The sequence below is a fragment of the Euleptes europaea genome, chromosome 7, assembly GCF_029931775.1.
Source record: "Euleptes europaea isolate rEulEur1 chromosome 7, rEulEur1.hap1, whole genome shotgun sequence".
Classification (NCBI taxonomy): Eukaryota; Metazoa; Chordata; class Lepidosauria; order Squamata; family Sphaerodactylidae; genus Euleptes; species Euleptes europaea.
The window spans coordinates 20635234-20654395 of record NC_079318.1 but is presented as its reverse complement, the minus strand read 5'-3'; positions in this window follow the sequence as shown (position 1 = coordinate 20654395).

Below are 19162 nucleotides of genomic sequence, written 5' to 3'. Positions count from 1 at the left end.
AAAGATGAACAAAAATATTTCCTGGCAGGATATGAGTTTTCGGGAGCCACAGCTCACTTCTTCAGTAGTAGAAAAGAGCAAGAGTCCAGTAGCACCTTCAAGACTAACAAAAATATTTCCTGGCAGGGTATGAGCTTTCGGGAGCCACAGCTCACTTCTTCAGTAGTAGAAAAGGGCAAGAGTCCAGTAGCACCTTAAAGATGAACAAAAATATTTCCTGGCAGGATATGAGTTTTCGGGAGCCACAGCTCACTTCTTCAGTAGTAGAAAAGGGCAAGAGTCCAGTAGCACCTTAAAGACTAACAAGAATATTTCCTGGCAGGGTATGAGCTTTCGGGAGCCACAGCTCACTTCTTCAGTAGTAGAAAAGGGCAAGAGTCCAGTAGCACCTTAAAGATGAACAAAAATATTTCCTGGCAGGATATGAGTTTTCGGGAGCCACAGCTCACTTCTTCAGTAGTAGAAAAGAGCAAGAGTCCAGTAGCACCTTCAAGACTAACAAGAATATTTCCTGGCAGGGTATGAGCTTTCGGGAGCCACAGCTCACTTCTTCAGTAGTAGAAAAGGGCAAGAGTCCAGTAGCACCTTAAAGATGAACAAAAATATTTCCTGGCAGGATATGAGTTTTCGGGAGCCACAGCTCACTTCTTCAGTAGTAGAAAAGAGCAAGAGTCCAGTAGCACCTTCAAGACTAACAAGAATATTTTCTGGCAGGGCATGAGCTTTCGGGAGCCACAGCTCACTTCTTCAGTAGTAGAAAAGGGCAAGAGTCCAGTAGCACCTTCAAGACTAACAAAAATATTTCCTGGCAGGGCATGAGCTTTCGGGAGCCACAGCTCACTTCTTCAGTAGTAGAAAAGGGCCAGAGTCCAGTAGCGCCTGAAAGACTGACAAGAATATTTCCTGGCAGGGTATGAGCTTTCGGGAGCCACAGCTCACTTCTTCAGTAGTAGAAAAGGGCCAGAGTCCAGTAGCGCCTGAAAGACTGACAAGAATATTTCCTGGCAGGGTATGAGCTTTCGGGAGCCACAGCTCACTTCTTCAGTAGTAGAAAAGGGCAAGAGTCCAGTAGCACCTTAAAGACTAACAAGAATATTTTCTGGCAGGGTATGAGCTTTCGGGAGCCACAGCTCACTTCTTCAGTAGTAGAAATGGGCAAGAGTCCAGTAGCACCTTAAAGACTAACAAGAATATTTCCTGGCAGGGTATGAGCTTTCGGGAGCCACAGCTCACTTCTTCAGTAGTAGAAAAGGGCAAGAGTCCAGTAGCACCTTAAAGACTAACAAGAATATTTCCTGGCAGGGTATGAGCTTTCGGGAGCCACAGCTCACTTCTTCAGTAGTAGAAAAGGGCAAGAGTCCAGTAGCATCTTAAAGACTAACAAGAATATTTTCTGGCAGGGCATGAGCTTTTGGGAGCCACAGCTCACTTCTTCAGTAGTAGAAAAGGGCAAGAGTCCAGTAGCACCTTAAAGACTAACAAGAATATTTTCTGGCAGGGCATGAGCTTTCGGGAGCCACAGCTCACTTCTTCAGTAGTAGAAAAGGGCCAGAGTCCAGTAGCGCCTGAAAGACTGACAAGAATATTTCCTGGCAGGGTATGAGCTTTCGGGAGCCACAGCTCACTTCTTCAGTAGTAGAAAAGGGCCAGAGTCCAGTAGCGCCTGAAAGACTGACAAGAATATTTCCTGGCAGGGTATGAGCTTTCGGGAGCCACAGCTCACTTCTTCAGTAGTAGAAATGGGCAAGAGTCCAGTAGCACCTTAAAGACTAACAAGAATATTTCCTGGCAGGGTATGAGCTTTCGGGAGCCACAGCTCACTTCTTCAGTAGTAGAAAAGGGCAAGAGTCCAGTAGCACCTTAAAGACTAACAAGAATATTTCCTGGCAGGGTATGAGCTTTCGGGAGCCACAGCTCACTTCTTCAGTAGTAGAAAAGGGCAAGAGTCCAGTAGCACCTTAAAGACTAACAAGAATATTTTCTGGCAGGGCATGAGCTTTTGGGAGCCACAGCTCACTTCTTCAGTAGTAGAAAAGGGCAAGAGTCCAGTAGCACCTTAAAGACTAACAAGAATATTTCCTGGCAGGGTATGAGCTTTCGGGAGCCACAGCTCACTTCTTCAGTAGTAGAAAAGGGCAAGAGTCCAGTAGCACCTTAAAGACTAACAAGAATATTTTCTGGCAGGGCATGAGCTTTTGGGAGCCACAGCTCACTTCTTCAGTAGTAGAAAAGGGCAAGAGTCCAGTAGCACCTTAAAGACTAACAAGAATATTTTCTGGCAGGGTATGAGCTTTCGTGAGCCGCAGCTCACTTCTTCAGATACAGCTAGGATGTGAATCCATCTGTCTTGAAGTAGAGGAGAGTGAATTCAGACAAGCATTAGTATGCAAATGTTAACAGTATGTCAATGTGAATAGCAGGCGTGATGGGATGAGGTGTGGTATGCAGAAGAGTCTGTGATGTCCAGGGGAGAGATGGGTGTGGAGAAATCAGCATTGGTAGTGAGCTATGAATGCAAGGTCTTTATTCAGCCCAGGTAAATGCATTTACAAACTGTGGAGTTCTATGAAGTTTCCAAGAAGTGATGCTTAAGCAAAAACTACGCTCTCTCTAGGAAGTTATAGAAAAGGGCAGTAGCACCTCCAAGACGAACAAAAATAATTTCTGGCATGGTGTGAGCTTTCGTGAGCCACAGCTCCCTTCTTCAGATACAGCTAGGAAGTGAATCCATCTGTCTTGAAGTAGAGGAGAGTGAATTCAGACAAGCATTAGTATGCAAATGTTAACAGTATGTCAATGTGAATAGCAGGCGTGATGGGATGAGGTGTGGTATGCAGAAGAGTCTGTGATGTCCAGGGGAGAGATGGGTGTGGAGAAATCAGCATTGGTAATGAGCCATGAATGCAAGGTCTTTATTCAGCCCAGGTAAACGCATTGTCTTTAGTTTGAATATCAACTGTAATTCGGCAGTTTCTCTTTCCAGTCTCCCTTTGAAATTCCTTTGTAAGAGAACTGCTACTCTTAAATCTGCAACAGAATGTCCTGGAAGGTTGAAATGTTCTCCCACTGGTTTTTGAATAGTGTGGTTTCTGATGTCAGACTTATGTCCATTTAATCTTTGTCTAAGAGACTGACCTGTTTGTCCAATGTAGATTGTGGAAGGGCATTGCTGGCATGTGATGGCATAAATCACAAATATACAAAAATATACATCTAAATTGTGAACTTGTATGTGTTTTATTTATATAGTTTTAATGTGTGTGTTTTTTCTTCCCTAGACCCTTTTCAGTCTGGTTTCAGACCAGGCTATGGAATGGAGACGGACAGCTCTGGTGGCTTTAGGTGACAACCGCCATCTAAATGTAGACACAGGTCATGCCTCCTTATTGCTCCTACTGGATTCATCTGCTGCCTTTGATTTTATTTAGCACCCCGCTGGACTTTTATTTAGCACCTCGCTGGACAGCTCTGGTGGCTTTAGGTGATAACCTCCATCTAAATGTAGACACAGGTCATGCCTCCTTGTTGCTCCTACTGGATTCATCTGCTGCCTTTGATTTTATTTAGCACCCCGCTGGACTTTTATTTAGCACCTCGCTGGACAGCTCTGGTGGCTTTAGGTGACAACCTCCATCTAAATGTAGACAAAGGTCATGCCTCCTTGTTGCTCCTACTGGATTCATCTGCTGCCTTTGACACAGTGGACCATGCCATCTTGTTGAGGCACCTGGAGGCATCAGGGGTTGTGCGCGGGACTGGTTCAAATCATTCCTCACGGACCTGACCCAAAGAATTGCCATTGGAGACCAGTTATCATCAGTGGGATCTATTGTGTGGGGTCCCACAGAGCCCAGTCTTTTCGAGCTCTTCAATCTTTATGTAAAGCCAATCTTTATGCAAACCACCTCTTGAAAACCCTACTGGGTTGCCATAAGTTGGTTACAACTTGATGGCGCTTTATACACACACTAGGCCAAATCATTCATAGCTTTGAGGTTAGCTGTCATCAATATGTAGATGATACATAGCTACATATATCATTATCCAAATCTAGTGATGCAGTAGAGGTCCTAAATCACTGCCTGGCGAGAAGGCAAAGGTCTTGAAGGACATTATGCTCCCCACTTGGAGGTTCATCTGACCCTTGCCGACTCAACTAATGCAGTTGGAAAAAAGCAGTTAATGCAATTGCCAAAAATGAATTTTTCCTACTCAGTCTTGCTCAACAAATTCCCCCTTACCTTGATACAGCTGATCTGGCCACCTAGATCCATGCCATGGAGACATCACAACTAGACTACTATAATGCACTGAACATTGGTCTCCCCTCAGAATCAATTTGGAAACTCCAGCTGGTGCAGAATGCTGCAGCTCAGCTACTATCAGGAGCTAGCATGCGTATTACTTCCATTCTCCAGTCACTCCACTGGCTGCCCATTGATTCCCAGGCTCACTCTAAGGAATCAGCTCTTCATGGCCTTGGACTCGTATGTCTACAAGACTGTCTCTTCATGTATGCTCTGCCATGACAGCTTTGCTTATCTGCAGGTACCAACCTGCAAATGGGCAGAATCAACAACTGCCTGTACACGTGCCTTCTCCGTTGTGGCCCTCCATCTTGTGAAATGGTCTGCCTGAGGAGGTCAAGAAGGCTCCTACTCAGCGGACACGTCCCTTAAACATATGTTTTGGGCGTGTCCAGACTTTTTTTTCTGGGGGAAAATTATTACTCATATCAATTTTTTATTAGAATGTTAATTGATTTTTGAGGGTATCTGTGTACTTTTAAACTATTTGCCTGTCTCGTGGCAGCTAACCGATGGTCAACAAAAATGGACTTTCGTGTCCTTACTACAGCTAAAAGACTTATATTACAGCAGTGGTAAGGTAAAAGCCCACCTCTGGGAAATCAATGGATTGAGGACCTTAGAACTCTATCAATATTTGAACTTATGACATATAGGCGTCAATTGGGCACTAATTTGTTTTTATATATTTGGAAACCATTTATAGAAACTGACAGCTAGATCCGCCACTACTTCTATTATATATATTATGTATATTGTTCTTAAGTTTTTCTTTTTTAAAAAATGTTTTTAAAGGAAATTTTAAAAATGTACATAGGATTGGGCTATAAATACACAAAAATGTCCCAGTCCTTGAAACCATTATTTGTAACAGGACTGTTTGGGACATGTAGTTTCTGTAATTATGCAGCAGGTGGCACTAAAAAGCTATGCTTTAATGTACTTTAAAAGCTACGTTATTCACATTAGTTTATCAATGTATATGTCTTTTTTTTTTTAAAGAAAAAACTATATGCCTGCCTTTCTCCCAGGCAATTGGAACCTAAGGTAGGTAACAAAAATAAACCCATATAAATCCACAAAATGCAAAAATATAAAACAACCACCAGACAAATAATATACATTTACAGCCCTTGCCCCCGAAGTCCTAATATACTGTAATGCTATCTAGTGGTCCTAAAGCCCTTCTTTAAAAGTTTTGAATTACAGCTATTATCTCTTCATGGTCTTTTTTAACGAAAACTGAAACCCATTCAGCATAGGGAACAGAATCTCCAAAGCAGATGACCTCCTCCTGACCAGCATCTCTGACTTGCCAGCCAGTTTATTCTCACTTAGCCAGCTGACCAGGGCAGTCAGGCAGTGGCCTAGGACAGAGATAGCAGCATCTGGAGGCTTTTTTGTTATTTCAAGTATTAATGCCTCACGTCCAACTCCAACACCAGCTTTTAAATGCATAGAGGCATCAGCTGTAATTCTAGGAGATCCCCAGGCCTCCCTTGGAATTTAGCAACCCTAGCTAGTAGGCAGCATCAGGAGAAGGTCTATGCCCTGTTATATGACCTTCCAGGGTAACTGGTTGGTGTTGTGTGAAAAAGGATGGTGAACTAGATGGGTTCTTTTTACATACTTATTTTCTTATACTGTTACATTCCTCTACCTGTCCCTTTAATACCAGTTTGATATGCCATGAAATGCTTCAACAGCTCATTTTTCACATGCTAAACTCTATTAAAGGGTCAGGATATCTTTTTTCCTGGCCTGCTGGCAACCTTAAGTTTGATACCGGCATTGCTACTCATGATTTCACATGTATTTCTTTTGTCCCACTTTTGCCTCCCGTCAAACTGCTTTTACGTATTTTTGAAACAATATAGAACCTTTTTACCTAAAGCAAAAGTAGGACAAGTATTGTTCCAACAAGTTTTAGTTCCAGTGTGTGTGTGCGGCGGGGGGGGACGACTATTGTCTGACTCCATCCTGAAGAAGGAAGGAGTTCATGATCTAAGTGAATTGTCTCAGTATATATTAAATACTGGCCTTTTCAACAACAGCCTCTGTAGGCCTAGAAGTTTGAGAACCCAAAATTCCAGTCCATGTGAATAAACCCGCAAGAGAGAGAGAGAGAGAGAGGACATATTGTTGGAGTGAGGTGACTCAGCATGCCTGGACATGCTGTTAACTTCCGTATTGTTTCCTTGTATCTGAACTATCAAGACAACTCTGCCACTCCTCGTTCTTTTGTATTGTACCCTGAACTAATCAACCCCATTGTATGTACCCTATAAATGTACCAGTATTTCCCCATGTCTGTATTCTAGCCTTAAGTTTCTATGACTTGCTGAACTCGCTGGCTTTCTTAATAAAACTTTAAACTCGCGACTACGTCTGGAGTGAAGTTCCCTATGCAAGAAACACGACGAGGTGCTGAGGTCTGACAGCTTTCCAAGAACCAGATAAATTTACAGATCTTTACTGCAGAAGCAATGTCCTCTTAGTCACACATATGTTCCACCAGACCAGCCAGCCATTCGTGATAGAGAATAATATTCTTTAGATTAGGATAACTGAATTATGGTATGGTAACTGAATCTACCTGAATAAATGTAAGTTTGACCTTTTGCAATATACACAATATCACACTTCTATGACTGGGCAAACTATGCTGTATTAACTAACACATGTCCCCAGTACATATATCAATGCAGTTCTATTCCTCTACAGATTTAGAATACAAAACACACTCATCATAGCCCCATCTGGTTGACAAATTATAACATTCTCGTGAAAACAATTCAGCCAGCGTGGTGTGGTGTGGTGGTTAAGAGCAGCGGACTCTAACCCAGAGACACTGTCCTTCAGTGTTACTCCTTTGAAGATGCCTGCCACAGCTGCTGGCGAAACGTCAGGAAAGAAAATACCAAGACCACGGTTACACAGCCCGGATAACCTACAAGAACCTAGAGAACTGGGTTTGAGTCTCCACTCCACATGAGGGGTGGACTCTAACCTGGAGAACCAGATTCGATTCCCCACATGCAGCCTGCTGGGTGACCTTGGGCTAGTCGCAGTTCAAACTCTCTCAGCCTCACCTACCTCATAAGGTGCCTGCTGTGGGAGGGGGGGATGATTTGTAAGCCACTTTGGGACTCCTTTCGGTAGAGAAAAGCGGGGTATAAAAACCAACTCTTCTTATTCAGGTTCATGCCTGAGGTTTTTCAGCAAACATTTATATGTATATTTACATTTTAATTAAAGATTAGTTTAAAGTATTGGTGGTGGTGGAAAGTGCCATTAAGTCACAGCTGACTTATGGCGACTCCCCTTGGGGTTTTCAAGGCAAGAGACGATCAGAGGTGGTTTGCCATTGCCTGCCTCTGGGTGGGCTGAAAGAGTTCTGAGAGAACTGCGACTGGCCCAGGGTCACCCAGCAGGCTTCACGTGGAGGAGTGGCGAATCGACCCTGGTTCTCCAGATGAACATCCATTGCTCTTAACCACTATACCATGCTGGCTACCCAATTTAAAGTATTCTTTTACACTAATAGGTGACGGTACTAGAAGCCACAATATAGGAGTGGTGAACATGGCCCTGTAGTTGTTACCCATCAAGTAATACCCTTACCTCCACAAAATGACAGACTTCATAGAATCCCTCAAAGACAGAGGTTAAATGTAGAGCAGAGATTCTATATTCATTACTTGGGAGTAAGCTCCATTAACCTTAATGAAACTTATAAGTAAGGATGTATAGGATCAGTGTGCATGAACTCTTAACTCATAGATCTATTTTGCAAATTTTGATTCTTGTGGTTAATCTCATGACTGTGGTAGGGAAAGTACAGTGCAGAACATTAAATAACTTCTCAGCACTCCTTTCTTCCCTTTTCCTACTCACTAAACTCTACGGGATTGCCATAAGTCAGTTGTGACTTGATGGCACTTTCCACCACCACAAAGTGCACATCAGAATAGGCACTTTGACATTTTAATCTCCATATGGCTGTTTAAAGTAATGCCCCCTCACAGACTACCACATTACTTTCCTAACTTGAGGTATGCATTGTAGTTGGGCCTCAATGAGTGTAGTTTTACATAGTTTGTGAGCAACCTGGGGAGATAAGCATGTGGACAGAAATTAGCCTGTGGATGTTGTGTATTTGGATTTCCAAAAGTTTTTTGGCAAAGTCCCCCACCAAAGACAGCTAAGCAAACTTCATAGTCATGGGATAGGAGGACAAGTCCTCTTATGGACTGAGAGCTTGCTGAAAAATAGGAAGCAGAGAGTAGGAATCAATGGTCAGTTCTCACAGTGGAGGGATGTGAGCGGTGGGGTCCCTCAGGGATCTGTGTTGGTACCGGTGCTTTTCAACCTGTTCATCAGTGACTTGGAGTTGGGGGTGAACAATGAGGTGGCCAAGTTTGCAGATGACACCAAATTATTTAGGGTGGTTAAAACAAAATCAGACTGTGAAGAGCTCCAAAAGAATCTCTTCTAACTGGAGGAATGGGCATTAAAATGGTAAACAAGATTCAATGTGAGCAAGTGTAAAGTGATGCATATTGGGGCAAAAAAATCCCAACTTCACATACACAGTGATGGGATCTGTGCTGGCAGCAACAGACCAAGAAAAGGATCTTGGGGTAGTAGTGGATAGCTTGAGGAAGATGTCAACCCAGTATGTGGCTGCTGTGAAAAAGGCAAATTCCATGCTGGCCATAATTAGACGAGGAATAGAGAATGAAACTGCTGCTATTGTGCTGCCCTTGTACAAATCCATAATGAGACCACACTTTGAATACTGTGTACAGTTCTGGTCATCACACCTAAAAAAGGATATTGCAGAGTTTGAGAAGAAAAGAGCAAACAAATGATCAGGGGGCTAGAGCAACTGCCCTGTGAGAAGCAGTTAAAGTGCTTAGGGCTGTTTAGCTTGGAAAGAAGGTGGTTAAGGGGAGACATGATAGAGGTCTATAAAATTATGTATGGTATGGATAGAGTAGACAGGGAGAAGCTTTTCTCCCTCTCTCATAATACTAGAACACGGGGTCATCTGTTAAAAGCTGGAGGGTGAGAGAATCAAAATAGATAAAAGGAAGTATTTCTTCTCACAATGCATCATTAAATTGTGGGACTCCCTGCCCCAGGGTGTGGTGGTGGCTGTTAACATGGAAGGTTTCACACGCCCATAGTGTGAAACCGCAAACAAGGAAGTATTTAACAAGATTTTCTCACCATCGAAAAGAATAGGGAAATTTTTGCACAGCTCCTGGGGGGGGGGCATTTTTTGAGGTAGAGGTCCCAAACTTCCAAGGTGTCTTGAAGGGACTCTCCTTGCAAGAACCCCCAGGTTTTGTGAAGATTGGGTCAGGGGGTCCGGAGTTATGGGGTCTGAAGGGGGTGCCCCCTTCAGACCCCATAACCCCAGACCCCCGGACCCAATCTTTCTGGAAGGCGGGGGAATGCCAAAGCATTGGAAAGCTTGGAAAGAAGGCGGTTGAGGGGAGACAGGATAGAGGTCTATAAAATTATGCATGGTGCAGGGAGAATGGACATGGAGAAGCTTTTCCCCCTCTCATAATACAAGGACGTGGGGTCATCTGCTGAAGCTGGAGGCTGAGAGATTCAAAACTGATTAAAGGAAGTATTTGTTCACAGAATGCACATTTAAATTGTGGAACTCCCTGCCCCAGGATGTGGTGATGGCTGCCAACTCTGAAGGATTTAAGAGGGGAGTGGACATGTTCATGGAGGAGAGGGGTATTCATGGCTACTAGTTAAAATGGATACTGGTCGTGATGCATACCTATTCTCTCCAGGATCAGATAAGCATGCCTATTATATTAAGAGCAATTTGGAACACAGGCAGGACAATGCTGCTGCAGTCATCTTGTTTGTGGGTTTCCTAGAGGCAGCTGGTTGGCCACTCTGTGAACAGACTGCTGGACTTGATGGGCCTCGGTCTGATCCAGCATGGCCTTTCTTATGTTCTTATGGAGGAGAGGGCTATCCATGGCTACTAGTCAAAATGAATACCAGTCATGATGCATATCTATTCTCTCCAGGGTCAGAGGTGCATGCCTGTTATATTAGGTTCTATGGAACACAGGCAGGATGGTGCTGCTGCAGTTGTCTGGTTTGGGATTGAGATAGTGAAAACGCACTGGAGGTTTTGCCTTGGATTTCCCGCTCTCTACATGCACCTTTGTGGATGATGTTTTGTGAAGGCCTATGGCCACATACAAATAAATTTCTCTCACTTCTCTAAATGCACATTTCCCCCAGCCAAATTCTTAAAACTCAACAATAAGCCCCCATGCAGAGTTTTGAGAATTCAGATGGGGAAAATGTGCATCTAGAGAGTGGAAAATCCAAGGCAAAACCTCCCATTGTTTCTCGTTGGCTATTTATGCATGGGAGGTTTTGCCTTCATTTGCTGCTCTCTAGATGCACATTTTCCCCATCTAAATTCTCAAAACTCTGCATGGGGGCTGATTGTTGAGTTCTGAGAATCTGGATGGGAAAAATGTGAGTCTAAAGAGTGGCAAATCCAAGGCAAAACCTCCCATGGTTTCACACTTAGGCGTGAGAAGCAGCTACCCTCCCCTATTTTATCCAATGAGGGTTTTTTTGCACAGATCCCAGGGAGGCATTTTTTTAGGTAGAGGTCCCAAACCTTCAGGGTGGCTTGCAGGGACTCTCCTTGCAAGAACCCCCAGGTTTGGTGAAGATTGGGTCAGGGAGTCCGAAGTTATGGGTCTGAAAGGGAGCCTCCTTCAGACCTCATCGCTTCGGACCCCCTGACCCAATCTTCACCAAACCTGGGGGTTCTTGTAAGGAGAGTCCCTGCAAGCCACCCTGAAAGTTTGGGACCTCTACCTGCAAATATGCCCCCCCCATTACTCCGGTCCCCCTGACCCAATTTCTACCAAACTTGGGGGATCTTGCAAAGAGAGTCCCTGTAAGTTGCCTCTCTAGTTGGCTCTGTGATCTACTGTTTCAGTTCAGTCATTTACGACATCTAGGTATCTTATTTCTATGGCACAACTTAAGTATACATTGGCTCAGTCAGCAATGGTAGTTGTAGTCTTCCAGTATTACAACATATTCCACATTAGTCATCAGTCTTACTTCCCTCTCCATTTTGAGATCTGCTTCATGGTTTTGATCAGCAGAAGCTAGTACATCCCTACTTTTAAGTAACTCTGAGAGGTTACGTTATTTTAATAAAGTTGGCCCATTTTATCTGCCAACTGAGGTGGCAGCTCTCTTTATTCTACGTCTGTAGCAAAATAATAATTGTAGTGCTTCTGCTTGCAAAACAACTGTTGTGCATGCAGAAATCTTCTGTGGGATCCAACCCAGGGTCTTGAAACTCCTTAAAAATTATCAGACTGCAATCCTATGCTAGTTTCAGCTTGATATATAGGATCAGGCTGGTAACAATGCAAATGCCCCACTGGAGCGGGACCAAGCTAAATTCCTTAGAGCAATACTCCAAGTACCACCATGTGTATCGAATTCCTGGGTGCTTTTGGAGACTGGGATGTTAAAGATGGAGGCTAGGATTGGTCTTTCCTCCAACTTTCTCTGGCTGAAAGTGCTCTCTGGCATGACAAAGGTAATATGAAAGGTCAGGTGAAGAATACGTGATGTGGGTTACCGCACTTGTATTCCCAGCGATGTATTAAGAGTTTGAAAACGTTATAAAAAATACTGTCCGCATTTTCTGTGTATTCCCACCAACGTATTAAGAGTTTGAAAACGTTATAAAAAATACTGTCCGCACTTTCTATGTATTCCCACCGATGTATTAAGAGTTTGAAAACGTTATAAAAAATACTGTTCGCACTTTAAGATAATTCACAGTGGGTAGCCGTGTTAGTCTGTCTGCAGTAGTAGAAAAGGGCAAGCGTCCAGTAGCACCTTAAAGACTAACAAAAATATTTTCTGGTAGGGTATGAGCTTTCGTGAGCCACAGCTCACTTCTTCAGATACCTGAAGAAGCGAGCTGTGGCTCACGAAAGCTCATACCCTACCAGAAAATATTTTCGTTAGTCTTTAAGGTGCTACTGGACTCTTGCCCTTTTCTACTGTTCGCACTTTATTGTCGAAGGCTTTCACGGTCAGAGTTCATTGGTTCTTGTAGGTTATCCGGGCTGTGTGACCGTGGTCTTGGTATTTTCTTTTATTATTTTATTCTATTAAGATACCACACCCTCATTAGCATATTATCTTGATACTTACAGGACAATGATTAGCACATTACCTTTGATTCTTTTTGCAGGACAATGATTCAGCTCAAACCCAACCCCTTTCTGACTATATAGTACTCTTCCTACACACTTGACGCTGAGAGACACTGTCCTTCAGTGTGACTCCTCTGAAGCTGCCTGCCACAGCTGCGGGCGAAACGTCAGGAAAGAAAATACCAAGACCACGGTCACACAGCCCCGATAACCTACAAGAACCAATGTTCGCACTTTGTTTGGCCCCTTTAGCTGTGAAGGCGTCTTCCAACCCTTTATAAGCCGTGGTATCCAAAAACCCTTTTAAAGCGATGTTTTTTTTTGTTTTGTTTTTTTTTTACAACATTTTCAAACTCTTCATACATCGCTGGGAACACAAAGCGCGTTGTTTCAAAAGAAAACCCTGCGCACCGAGCAAGGTCCACACTTATCCCAGCTTGCAGTTTTGTCCAAGCCCAAGCCCCGCCCATTGGCCAAGCCCAAGCCCCGCCCACAGTTGCAACAACAGCGAATAGCAAGCTCCACCGAACGTCGTGTGGGCGGGACTTAGTGCTGGAGGAGGAAGTGCCGGGCAGCGGCGGGGAGGCGAGGAGGGGCGCGTCTGCGGGGGATTCCGGGCTTGCTTTTGTTGTCGCCGGCCAGGTAAATGAAAGAAAGAAAAAAACCCCACACACATCAGCCCACCGAGCCGTGGGGTTGAGCTGCGTGAGGTGAAAGTGTGGGGTGGTGGGGGGGGGGGGAAGGAGGGGCGCTTCATTGCTCCAACCGTCTTCAGCGGGGAGCAAGTTTCCGCTTCGAGGAAGGCGCTGGCAAAACCGCCTCTTGCCGTGCAAACCCCGAAAGGGGGTCTCCAGAAGTCGGCTGCGGCTTGACGGCGCTCCGTGGAAGGTTTTGCATTGGGTTTGCCACTCTCTAGAGGCGCCTTTCCCCCATCTGCATTCTCAAAACTCTGCACGGCGGCTTAGTGTTGAGTTTTGAGAATATGGATGGGGGGGAAAGGGCATCTAAAGAGTGGCAAATCCAGTGCAAAACTGAATTCTCAAAACTCTGCCTGGCGGCTTATTGTTGAGTTTTGAGAATATGGATGGGGGAAAAGGGCATCTATAGAGTGGCAAATCCAATGCAAAACTGAATTCTCAGAACTCTGCACGGTGGCTTATTGTTGAGTTTTGATAATATGGATGGGGGGAAAGTGCATCTAAAGAGTGGCAAATCCAGTGCAAAACTGAATTCTCAAAACTCTGCCTGGCGGCTTATTGTTGAGTTTTGAGAATATGGATGGGGGAAAAGGGCATCTAAAGAGTGGCAAATCCAATGCAAAACTGAATTCTCAAAACTGCATGGTGGCTTATTGTTGAGTTTTGAGAATATGGATGGGAAAAAAGTGCATCTAAAGAGTGGCAAATCCAACTCTTTAGAAGCACTTTCCCCCCATCCCTATTCTCAAAACTCAACAATAAGCCGCCATGCAGAGTTTTGAGAATTCAGATGGGGAAAATGTGCGTCTATAGAGTGGCAAATCCAATGCAAAACCTTCCATGAATAAATGACACACACAAGTTTCGGCTTTATAAAGCTTGCCAGCTTAGAGCTATATATCTGTGTAGCTGGAGGAGAGGTGTGTGTTTACTCGAAAGCTAAGTTCCACTGCCTGCTCCTGAGGAAGTGCGGGTTGAGCGGTTGAAGCTGCTGTCCCGACGAACCATGGTCATTGATGCACAAGTTTTTTTTTGCCTTGGATGCGCCGCTTTCTCAGCAATAAGCCCCCCCCCCTGCAGAGTTCTGAGAATCCGGATGGAGAAAACGTGCATCTAGAGAGCGGCAAATGCAAGGCAAAACCTCCCGTGCATCAATGGCCATTGACTGATTTGCAGATGTTAGTTAGCCTGAACTGACCCTAGAAGCTAAAATGACTAAACTGAGGCTGTCATATTTTGGTCATGTCATGAGACGACAAGAGTCACTGGAAAAGACAGTCATGCTCGGAAAAGTTGAGGGCAGCAGGAAAAGAGGAAGACCCAACAAGAGATGGATTGACTCAATAAAGGAAGCCACAGCCTTCAGTTTGCAAGATCTGAGCAAGGCTGTCAAAGACAGGACATTTTGGAGGACTTTCATTCATAGGGTCGCCATGAGTCGGAAGCGACTTGACGTTAAGGACGCACACAGCATTAAGTCTTAATGGATTCTGCAAGGTTTACTTTCGACAAAACCTGTATAGAATCAGGCTACGTGTGTTCAAATTAGGCAGTTGTTTTATGGCTTTCCTGGGGTTTTTTAATTGCTTTTCTAGTAGAAATAAAGTTTTTCCCAACGTTCTGTAGCTGCTTTGTGTGTAGACGGGGCAGAGGGTGTGTGATTTTGCTTAACTGTGACTTCTCAAGGCATTTCAGGATACTTTGTTGGTCAGGATAATGAATTTCGTGAAGTTTCTCTTTTGTTTTATATCCTTTTGGAGGAGGGGAGGGGACCCATTTGGGGTTGTTTGTCTGATTCAAATGGTATTGAATCTCTGCAACAAAATGCTTCTCTGCTATAATACTTAATGTTTGCTCTTTTTGTCCTCTCCCTTCTCTCTCAAGGGTTGATGCATGTTTTATCTGTGAAGCCCATTAACCTTTTTAGTTGTATGTACACAGAAGATCAGCAGATGTTGCCTTTTCTAGTATTGAGATGTGCAGATAGTGAAAGCAATACCTGTTGAATTTCTTTTTCTCCAGCAGACTGGGCTGCAACCTTGTTTGCTTTCCACTATTGGGATGTGAAGGTGTTTTAGTTAGTATATTGTATAAACATCCTAACTTACTATTCATTGTATGTTCAAGCTATATTCTGGAGTGTGTACATTCATATTAATGTGTAATAGCGCTGTAAAACCTAGTATTTACTGCGGTATAAATGTTTGCGCGTTGATTAGAGCTCATTTCACCCAATGCCAGGTGTTTATATGGCGAAATAGAGAAAAAAGGTAAACAGTGGAGTCAAAGGGCAGTGAAAAGCAAAAGGTATTGTCTGACACTTCTGTGAAAGGCTTAATGGTGTATAACAGAAGTGGTCATTCAAAATAGCAGTGAGAGGTGATAACACAATCTTGCTAGACTTCCTAAGGTAATTTAACAACTGTTATAATGGGATACTGTTGTACTGATTGAGGTTTAGTAAGATAGTCTCAAGCTTCCTGATAATTTTTATTTTGCCGGCTTCTCATTGGAATCTCCCTTTTATTATTATATTTTTTTTATTTCAAATTTATAACCCGCCCTCATCCCCAGCGAGCCAGGCTCAGGGAGGATAACAATAATAAAACATAAGTACATCCAATACATAAATCCAGTACATCCTTAAAACCATAATCATTAAAAACCCTACTCAGATGACCGTAACTAACCCTAGGTGCCACAGCGACAAATGTCAGCAGATCAGCCCCCCAGATTTCAAGATGGGGGCGGGATGGGGAGGTCAGTAAAGATGGATCTTCTTGCGGCTGTCCTCAATTATAGGATTGGAGGAATAGCTCCGTTTTACAGGCCCTGCGGAACTCCTTAAGCTCTTGCAGGGCCCTGATGTTACCAGGAAGACTATTCCATGGGGCCGGGGCCGAAAAAGCCCTGGCCCTTGTTGAGGACAGCCGCACATTCTTCCGGCCAGGGATCACCAGTAAATTACTATTCACAGATCGTAAAGCTCTCTGGGGGGCATACCAGGAGAGGCTGTCCCCTTTGAAGCCCTCTTTGTGGAAGCATGGGGTCTTTCAGGTCAGTGGCAGAGTCGCTGAACTAATAAAAATGTTCTCTGAACCTTGCCATTTCTTATATTACTAACTTGTTCATCTAGTATTGTTGATGGACATTTGCATAAGTCTTGTTGGCGGATAAACAGACTGAGTCCTTTGAAGTTATGGTCCTTTGAAGTTATGGATTCCTGAGTGGATATGAGATGTCATATGGCTTTATTGCAGGGACTGGTCCTTTGTTAGCGTTTATATTAGGTGGCCCACTGTTACTTGTGAGTACCGTAGCTGTCAGGTTAAGGGGCTGTGTGTTGGCCGGGAAAGGCCTAACACCCAATGTGGTATATTAGGTTCAGTGGTAGGTTTGGTCAGGAGAGACTTGGGTTTCATTTCCTGTTTGACCATCAAGAGCACTAGGTGGTCTTTAGTAGGTAACTGATTCACAGCAACATTGCTGGCTTTTAAATTTTTATTTATATTATTTATAGTCCGCCTTTCAAACAAGGACTCAAGGTGGATGACACATAGTGAGTCAGTACAGTCAACAAAATGGGACATTTAGTAACTAGTGCATTAGGATATTAGAAGTCTGGAACCACTAGAAAGAATTGTTCTTTTCTTCTCAGCATCAGATCTGTATTGGTTTTGGGCCTTTCAGCTCTCTTATTCCTGGCGTCTTCCTGTGTCTCGGATTAAAAAATTAATTTGTTCATTTATCAGTTGCCTAGTTGCAGTCTTACTTTAACAGTTTTGGGTATTTTCCTTTGTAGATAGTGTCAAAATGAAATCTATGACTCCGTGCTGCTTGATCGTTTGGTGCTTTTGGTTTGCTATTTGCTATGGCTCTGCTCCAAGTAAGTTCGTTCCTAGGTAAGTGATCTGTGGAGAATGTTACCAAGATTGTGGCCCCTAATTTTATAGTATGGAAAAGTAGTTGGGAATGGGCTGACTTCTGTGCTTCTGTTTCAAAGCATGTGAATGTTTCTTGAGGCATAGCACTAATCCTTCCCACTTATTCAAGGAAAAAGTAATCTTGCTCTCTCTGCATTGTTATTTACCTATGTAATTCCACCTTATGGCATTGTTAACATATCATGTCTAATACTTAATGCATTGTTTTCAGATTCCTGTAATCCTAATCCTATTACTTCACTTACCAGATGTCTTATTCTATTGATTGCACTGATCTTCATTGTGTACGCTGCTTTGAATCTCTGTGAGAATGGTGAACTATAAATATCATAGCTAAAGTTGCATCTAAGTATTTATGTGGAAGCAGTGGACTGTCAAGACAGTCCACAAAGTCTTCTTTTATATAAATTTTATTGGGTTTTATGATAGAAATTTTCCATTGCATTAAACAACATCTATAACAATATCAAATTTCAATTCTAACCTAAAGTTGTTATAATTCCATATCATATAATTAAAAAGAGAAAAGAAAAAAGAAAAAAAAGAAATGGAAAATTTTTTGACTTCCCCATCACCTTTATCTGCCTCTTAATAAAAAGTTCCTCCCGTCATAGGTAATCTAATCTTGATAAAATATCAATACCATATATAAAAAACCATAATCTGTTAGTAAATATAATTATGCTTATTCAATATAAAAAAAAAATCAAAAATAATCCTCTGGATCAGATTAGAAAATATTCTTCCATTCTTCCCAATTTTAACTCATATTCAGTCAGACAGTCCACAAAGTCTTAACCTGCGTCTGTTTGTCAAGACAGTCCACAAAGTCGTCTTAAGCTGCATCTATTTGTAGATTTTAACCCTGCATGGCTAGCAGGAAGACCCCACAGTACATGGGAGTATCCACATCAAGTCATGCCTAATGTGGGCACAACTTGACTGGCTCCTGGTTCTTTCCCCTTTGAAGCCAGATGTGGCAAACAGCTGCATTCTAAAGAGTTTTCCCAGTCATAGAACCCCGTGATTGACAGGGAGTTCAAATTGAATTCTGAGAGTGGCAGAACTCAGACAGTTGAGAACTGACAATGGACTGAGAAGTTAACAGGACAGCTGTATGAGCTGTAAGCTGTCAGATGGGTGATTCTCCTCAGGAGTGAAAAGGAACACATTTTGGGTTTTTGGATCAGGATAGGATCCATAACCAGTTACCTAGGGAAAACAGCTCTAAGGTTTACAGAGTGGTTCCTAAGAGTTTAGTGAGAAATAGCTCTTGTGAAATGAGTGATCCCAGGCCAGTTTGAGAGAGAAACTGGGGAAGCGTGTTAATGTTTCTAGCTCCTTCAACTAAAGAGCCACTGTGAAAAAGAACGAAGCTTAAATTAAAAAAACAAACCACTCACTGCCCAGAGAAATCACGCTCAGTAGAAAATAAAGGTTTAAACCCTTGTATGTGAACCACTTTGATGCATTTGGAGGTACAATACATCACTTGAACTTAACCCTCTCAAACATTTCAATTCTGTTACAATCAACATTCCTCTTATGAAAAATTGCTAACCTGATCTTTCAGTCTCACAAAAAGAGACCCCCAAAACCCCCTATTTTAAGTTGTATTTTAAAAAGTCTCTTGAGGGCCAAAGATTTCTGGCCATTTTATTATTCAAAATACGTCTCTCTGTCATACCACCAAAAATAAAAATCTAATTTTCTTTCACTTAAAGGAGAAACTGCAGGGTGACTGTAGATGAAGGGTCTCTGTGGACACTTGGCCTGCAGGAGCTAAGCTTCGTTTTCGAAATGGTTGCTGCTCCACATTCCCCCCACCTAGTACTTTCCCCCTTTTCCCAGCTAAGCTGCAGTGAAGGCTTATGGTGTGGCTCAGTAGGGGAATGGAAACTGGGAGGTTTCTGGCTGGGGGGGGCGGGCTTCCCCAAAAAGGGGGAGAGTGGTAGAGAGCAATA